This window comes from Priapulus caudatus, unplaced genomic scaffold (genome assembly GCF_000485595.1).
Source record: "Priapulus caudatus unplaced genomic scaffold, Priapulus_caudatus-5.0.1 Scaffold266, whole genome shotgun sequence".
Lineage (NCBI taxonomy): Eukaryota > Metazoa > Priapulida > Priapulimorpha > Priapulimorphida > Priapulidae > Priapulus > Priapulus caudatus.
This window is the reverse complement of record NW_014577327.1, coordinates 378915-386856: the sequence shown is the minus strand read 5'-3', so window position 1 is coordinate 386856 and position 7942 is coordinate 378915. Positions and strand designations below refer to the sequence as shown.

General features: G+C 56.3%; 1 long non-coding RNA gene across 1 annotated transcript in view; it reads right to left on the bottom strand.

The window, feature by feature from the left end:
- The window catches only part of LOC106808299, a 16305-nt gene that overhangs the window by 6112 nt on the left and 2251 nt on the right, over window positions 1-7942 (bottom strand). The gene's annotated exons all lie outside the window — the stretch shown is intronic.

Genomic DNA, 7942 nt, shown 5'->3' with positions numbered 1-7942 from the left:
TGCTGCCGCTGCTGCCGCTGCTGCCGCCATAAACCTGATTATGGTAATAGATTTTCTGTCTCGTTACGGCTGCTACTAATCTAATCTAATATATTGTAGTCACGAAGCCCGTCTGCCGGCGCCGCTGCGCACACGCGCGCGCGCGTAGTGCGTGCGGGTGACAGTGAAGCCTCTTGGGGGGAAGGCCTGTCGACTTGCTTCTCCTGCGGCTGGCAGCTTGATGAGTTGTTTATAGTGGTGGTTGATGGTGTGGAGGCGAATGCGACAGTTCGCTGTACGTGTCGGTATCGGGGCGCTATCACCACACGCTGCGCCTGCCTGTTGTAGGGACTCATGACATGTGGCGCAATCTTATTATATATTGTATTATTATATATTGTATTATTATATATTGTATTATTATATATTGTATTATTATTATTATATTGTGCATAGTTACACACCACTTTTCAGTGCCACACAGTAACGGTTGGCGATTATTTCGACTGGAGGGAAGAGGAGACGTGACAGGGGTCAGAGTAACAGGAAACTAGAATGGTCGAAAGAGGTGGAGAGCGAGGGGACAGACATACACGTGCACGCACACACACGCACGCACACGCACACACTCACTCCTCACTGACGCTCGTATATATACGGGAGTACGTAACATTTTTTTCAGCTGGCTGCTGTGCGATGTTGCTGGTTGCGATTAATTACGCTTGTCTTCGAGTAATGGAGGTGATCTTAAAGGAGACGTGGAAAACGAAGCGAAATGATTAGAAGAACAGGATCCGCTGTAAGAGTGAGTAGAGTGGATGTTAATTTAGCTATCCCGTCGGGTGTTTCGCAGCTGTCTCGGAACCACATACACACACACATACACACACATACACGCACATATACACGCGTAGACAGTCGGCTACGCTATTAGCGCTGTACGGCAGATGCTAGGGGGAAAGCTGATCCGTCTGTCCGCAGGCAAAGATAAACACACAATAACAACGACCTGACAGCCTTCAGGAGGCTGGCACTCTTCATCGCTCAGCATCAGTACCACTCGGCCTGCCACGCACAGCATGGCTGCCTAGCTGCCAGTACAGCATGGCTGCCTCCCAGTACAGCATGGCTGCCAGTACAGCATGGCTGCCAGTACAGCATGGCTGCCTAGCTCCCAGTACAGCATGGCTGCCAGTACAGCATGGCTGCCAGTACAGCATGGCTGCCTAGCTCCCAGTACAGCATGGCTGCCAGTACAGCATGGCTGCCAGTACAGCATGGCTGCCTAGCTCCCAGTACAGCATGGCTGCCAGTACAGCATGGCTGCCAGTACAGCATGGCTGCCTACTCCTCAGTACAGCATGCGCTGCCTACGCTCCCAAGTTACATGCGATGGCTGCTAGCTCCCAGTACAGCATGGCGATTGCCAGTACCAGCATGGCTACATAGCTGCCAGTTACAGCATGGCCTGTTCTCCCAAGTACAGCATGGCTGTCCCCATACAGCCATGGCTGCTAGCCTCCCAGTACAGCATGGCTACATAGCTCCCAGTACAGCATGGCTGTCTCCAGTAGCCATGGCTGCCACGTTACAGCATGGCGCATAGCTCCCGAGTCACCAAGCAGGCTGCGCCAGTACAGCATGGCTGCATAGCTCCCAGGTTACACATGGCTGTCTCCCAGTAAATGGCTGTCTCCACAGTTACAGCCATGACTTCACTCATCCGCAGGTTTAGACAATACAACGACAAGATGAATACATGTATACATTCCCGCAAGCGTCGCAACGCCCACAGGTTTCTTCGTCCTGCGAGCATAAGATAACACGTGTCGCATAGATAAACAAGCGGAAATCGCTGAGTCACTCGATCGCACCCTCATACAGTTCCGTGTGAAACATCCGGTAGCCAGTAGACGCCACAGTAGCACGACGCTTGAGTTGAGTACGTTGCTGGGTGGGGTGATGGGACCGAGCTTGCTTGCTTGGTGTGAATGTCTCTTCAGAGCGCGGGCCCCCCAGGCGACAGACCGGATGTTTTTGCACAGCCTCGCCCCGCTCTCGTGTTATGTGTGTGAGTCGCATGCAAACAACTCTTCTAGCAAGAAGATGCCTTCACACCGTGGCCTTGTCGCGGCTCTCCGAAACTCCTTCCCAATCATTCAATAGCCTAGCTTGTCGTTAAACAGAGGATCGAAACAGACTAGAGAGATGAGATTGAGAGATGAGAGATGTTAAGAGAGACGGAGGAGAGACGAGATTGTTAACTTTGCCTTCTTCACACACGTATTATCTCAACTCCTGATGCTCAAGTTGTGAGAGATGAGAGAGGAGGAGAGAGAGTGTGTAGGTAGAGTGGAAAGAGCTGGCTATAGATATTAATGATAAGACATAGACAAACGGATGAAGAGAGGGAAAGCCGAAAGAAGAGGCAGTGCGAAAGAGAGCGAGAGAGAGAAAAGGGGAAAACTGCGAGATGAGGGGGGGGGGAGGAAGAAGAAGAAAGAGAGAGGAAGTCGAGAGAGCAGAGAGAGGGAAGAAAGGAAAACGAGCGATGGCATTATGTTGTGAGCGACGGAGGGAGGCCCGGTCAGAGAGAGAGCAGAGGATTATAGATATATAGATATTATATAGAGAGTGAGAGAGAATGAGAGAGGAGAGGGTCCCCGTTTTGGGTATCTCGCTTCTTTGATTTTGGGAGAGATGTATGAGGATGAGAGGGAGAAAAGACGAGAGGAGAGAGGAGAGAGTGAGAACGAGGATAACGAGAACAAACGAATTATTGGGAGATTCGTTGCAAGCACTTACTCTGGATCAGCAATAGATAGACGAGTCCGAGGAGACAACAACGATGCAGGACGTCTAATCAGCGTGTTAGCGCAACAGCTATACAGTAAGTTCTGTGTTCAGCATAACACAGGCAGCAGCGGCGTCGCACGATAAGTGTATCTTGCTTCCTCAGTACTGTCGCCTCATCCTGGCTCACGCCTCCCCCCCCCGCACCCACAGACTAGCCGCGGTGTCGGATAAACAGCCCAGGAGCCGGGAGTGAGGGGACCAGCTTTCTTGACCCGTGGTGATTAAACGACGACATTGATAGTTTGAGTCGACAGATGGCTGGCAAGTCCAGTACGTCATTCCCTGCCGACCTGCCCCGCATCCTGCCTGCATCCTGCCCCGCATCCCTGCCTGCATCCCTGCTGATCCCTCCCCGCATCCCTGCCTGCCCATCCCTGCCTGACATCCCTGCTTCCCCCATCCATCCTGCCGCGCATCCTGCCGATCCCTGCCCCGCATCCCTGGCTGATTCCCTGCCTGCATCCCTTGCCCGCATTCCTTGCCCCCAATCTTGCCCCGCATCCCTGTCCATGCATCCCTGCCCGCATTCCTTCCCCGCATCTCTCTGCGCCTGCATCCCTGCCGCATCCCGCCTGCATCCCTGCCTGCATCTCCTGCCCGCTTATGCCCTTGCCTGCATCCTTGCCGCATCCCTGCCGCCACATCCCTTGCCGCATCCCTGTCCTGAATCCTGCGCCCCGCATCCCTGCCTGCATCCCTGCTGCATCACCTGGCCCCGATCCCTGCTGCATCCTTGCCCGCATCCCTGCCCAACATCCCGCCCCGCATCCCTGCCCGCAATCCTGCCGCAATCCCTGCCCGCATCCTTGCCCCCCACATTCTCCTTGCCTGCATCCCTGCCCGCATCCCTGGCCTGCCATCCTGCCTGCATTCCCTGACTCCGCATCCCTGGCATCTCTTGCCCGCATCCCTGCCGCCACAGGCTCTGCCCGCATCCCTGCTGCCATCCCTGCCCGCAATCCCTTGCCCCCACATCCTGCCCCGCATTCCTTTGCCTGCATCCCTGCCTGCATCCCTGCCCCACATCCCTGCCCCGCATCCCTGCCTGATCCCTGCCCCGCATCCCGCCCCCACATCCCTGCCTGCATCCCTGCCTGCATCCCTGGCCGCAATCCTCTGCCTGCATCCCTGCCTCCAGTCATCCCTGCCTGTCATCCTTGCGCCCATCACTGCCCCCACATCCCTGCGGCATCCGCGTGCCCCATCCCTGCCCTGCATCCCTGCCCGGCGATCCCGTGCCCGCATCGCCTGCCCCGCATCCCTGGCCTGCATCCCTGCCTGCCATCTGCCCGCATCCCTTGCCTGCATACCTTTGCCCGCATCTCCTAGCCCCCACATCCCTGCCCGCATCTCCCTGCCCCCGATACTCCTGCCCGCATCGCCTGCCCGCATCTCCTGCCCGCATCCCTTGCCCGCATCCCTGCCCCGCATCCCTGCCCGCATCCCTGCCCACATCCTGCCTTTACATCCCTGCCCGCATCCTCTTAGCCCGCATCCCTTTGCCCCCATCCCTGCCTGCCATCCCTAGCCCTGCATCCTGCCCGGCATCCCTGCCTGACATCCCTACCAGCATCTCCTACCATCACTCCTAGCCTGCATCCCTGCCCCGCATCCCTGCCTGATCTCCTGCCGCATCCCTGCTCCGCATCCCTGCCTGAGTCCTTGTTCTCCCCACCATCCTGGCCCCGCATCCCGTGCCTAGCATCCCTGCCGCATCCCTGCCCCCCATCCCTGCCCCGCATCGCGCGGTGGCGGCGTCGGCATCTCGCGTGCCGTGCATCCTGCCCCGCATCCCTGCCTGCATCCTTGCCCGCATCCCTGCCCCCCATCCTGCCGCCACCCTGCGCTCATCCCTGCCCCGCATCCCTGCCGCATCCCTAGCCCCGCCATCCCTTGCCCGCCACTCTGCCCGCATCCCTTCCGCCATCCTGCCCCGCATCCCTGCCTGCATCCCTGCTGCATCCTTGCCCGCTCCTGCTTGCATCCCTGTGCCCCGCATCCCTGCTCGCATCCTTTGCCCGCATCCCTGCCCCGCATCCTGCCCGCATCCTGCTGCCCGCAGGTCCCTGCCGCGCATCCCTGACTGCCTGCATCCCTGCCTGCAATCCTTGGCGCAATCCCTGGCCTGCATCCTGCCCCCCAGTCCTGCCTGCACTCCTTGGCCCGCATCCTGCCCCCACATCTGGCCCCGCATCCCTGCCCGCATCCCTGCCTGCATCCGCTGCCCGCATCCCTGCCGCGCATCCCTGCCCCACATCCCTGCCCCGCATCACCTGCCCCGCATCCCTGCCTGCATCTCTGCCCGCTCCGCTGCCGGTGGATCCTGGGCCCGCGCATCGGCTGCCCCGCCGCGCATGCCCTGCCGGCATTGGCTGCCCCGCATCCCTGCCCGCGATCCCGTGCGGGCAGTCCCTGCCCGCAAAAAAATTTTTTTTTTTTTTTTTTTTTCCCCGTTTTGCCCCGCATCCCTGCCCGCATCCCTTACCCGCTCCCGTGCCGCATCCCTGCGCATCCCTGCCTGCAGTCGCCTGCTGGATGCCCTGCCCCGATGCCCTGCCCCGCATCCCTGCCTGCCATCCCTGGCCTCGTCTGCCCATGGCCGCACCGCGCGCCGTGTAGCGGAGCATCATGCAGTGTCTGCATATCAGCGTGTCTGTCCCATCATCATGACCGCATTCATCGCGTCCGCAAACGTCAGCGTCCGCGATCATCAGCGTCCGCCATCTCAGCGACAAGCATCATCAGCGTCCGCATCGTCAGCGTTCCGCATCGTCAGCGTCGGCATTCGTCAGCGTGCCGCATCGTCAGCGTCCGCATCGTCGAGCGTCCGCATCGTCCCAGCGTCGATACGTCAGGTCGTCCGCATCCGTCAGCGTTCCGCATCCGTCAGCGTCCGCATCATCAGCCTCCCCGTCCGCAGGATGATAATGGACCGTAGCGCGAGCGCAGACGATGCGATTAAGTTATTGGATCACGTTGCGCTAACCGCCGTGCGATGTTCGCCATAAATCGCCCCTCAATGGCAAGATTCCCGCGGGGGCGGCGAAGTAAGAAAAACTCGGTCCGAGGATCGCCTCTATGTAAAGCGTGGGGTGGCCTTCGGGAGAATCTCGCGGAAGCCAGGAAGAGAGAGCGAACAGGGCTGCGGTTTGGCGGAGGAGATGGAACAGAGGAGAATGGAGTTGGGAGGAAGATGTGGAAGGAGTAGGCGGAGGAGGAGGAGGAGGAGGAGTAGGAGACGGAGTGAGAAGAGCGACAGTATTAGGTGGGAAGTATGGTGAGGGGAAGGAGGAGGGAGGGAGAAGCGGGAGGCAGAGGAGAGGTGAGGAGGAGGTCACCGTTTACTAAGCCGAATGAATGGGTGGTGGGAATGCGTGTTAGTGAGAAAGGAGCTGTGGTGGGCGGAGATAGGGGTGTGGTCGGGGTTGGTGGTTGTGCTGTAGGGTGAGTAGGTGGTGTGAGCGGAAGGAGGTTGTGAGTGAGTGGAGGATGGTGGGGCGGACGATTTTTTTTTTTTTTCATGCGTGGCGCGAAAAGTGTTGTGGGTGGAAGAGGTATGTGGGCGGGAGAGGGATGTGCGTGTGTGCGGGAGACAGCGAAATTTTTCTCCCTTGACCCGTTCAGCTTATTATTGATTAAATGTGTTTTTATTTTTTGTACATTTACACCAGCAGAGCGAGAGCCGGAGTTGATTTTTTTTTTTTCGCTATTGTTTTGTTCGTGGGACGCATTGTATTTTTTTATTGTGCATTTTGTTTGTTCTATGATTATTATGTGAACAAACCGATCGTAACGGAAATGCCGGAATGGGAGTGATTTGGAGCGGTAGGACGAAACCTACCGAACAGACACCAGATAGCTGAACCATGCAGTTGTGCATTCCACCACAACAGCGAGCAGGGTATAAGCACAGTCAAGTCACCACTGGTCACGAGCAGACCCACGATCACATAGGTTATAATCAATGTACAGGCACAGCGTTACATTCATTGATTCAATACACATAGCCACTGGGCCTGATCTAGTGAAAAGATTAAATTGATCGAGCGGTGTATGCCTTTAATGCACTGTTCTAAGCCTGTTAATTAGTTCCGTGAAAGTATTTGACCTTAACTTCAACAAGTCATCATCTCTTGCATTTCAATGTCTGACTTTTCCACGTTTACAAAAATGCAGTGACATCGGATTCAGTCATCCATTGGAAAAGCATCGATTTTGTTGCTAAGTACAATGTGCTGCTGAAGGGTCAGGAAAAACATTTCGCTGGCGGAAAGGGGTTTGGAGGGCGGGAAAGAGTGTGGGTGGGAAAGGAATGGTGGGCGGGGATGGAGTGCGTGGGCCGGGAGGGGAGTGGTAGGCGGTGAGAGGAGGTGGTGGGCGGGCAACTCGCGTTACTCTTTCGTTCCGCCCGCAACATCACCTAGTCCTGATTCAACGTACTGCCGTTACACATATACCGACGCCCATACAGAATGCCATAAGCCAAGCCGAGGCGGGCAGGTGGCGCCCCCTCGTACTGCCCCCCCCTCCCCGTAATCTCGCCCCCCAGCGATCTCATCCAGCGATCATTCTCCCATGCTACCACACGCTATCATCAATCTATGATGCGGCTCAGTCCCTAACCTATCCGTAGATCACGCCCTGCCACGCAGACACCCGCCATTTACACCGACAGTCATAATCGAGACCTGGCCACACCTGTGACATAAATGATCGATCAATTCTATTCTATTCTATTCTATTCTATTCTATTGCATTCTATTCCATTCCATCCTATTCCATTCCATCGTGTTTTATTCTATTCTATTCTATTAATTCTCTTCTAATCTATTCTGTTTTATTCTATTCTATCTGTTCTGGTCTAGATATCGTGCTTTATTCAAATCTATTCTCTTCCATTTCACGAATTATGCCTAGGCGACGATAGATGATCTCTGATCTTACGATCCGAGGGTCAGCCTGAGCCAGCCGGACCATGTAAAATCACGCGAGATATAACGTGAATTCGAGCGCGCACACACGCTCTCTCTCTCTCTCTCTCTCTCTCTCCGTTTCTCGCAGCAGCAACAGCAGCAGCAGCAGCAGCAGCAGCAGCAGCAGCAACAGC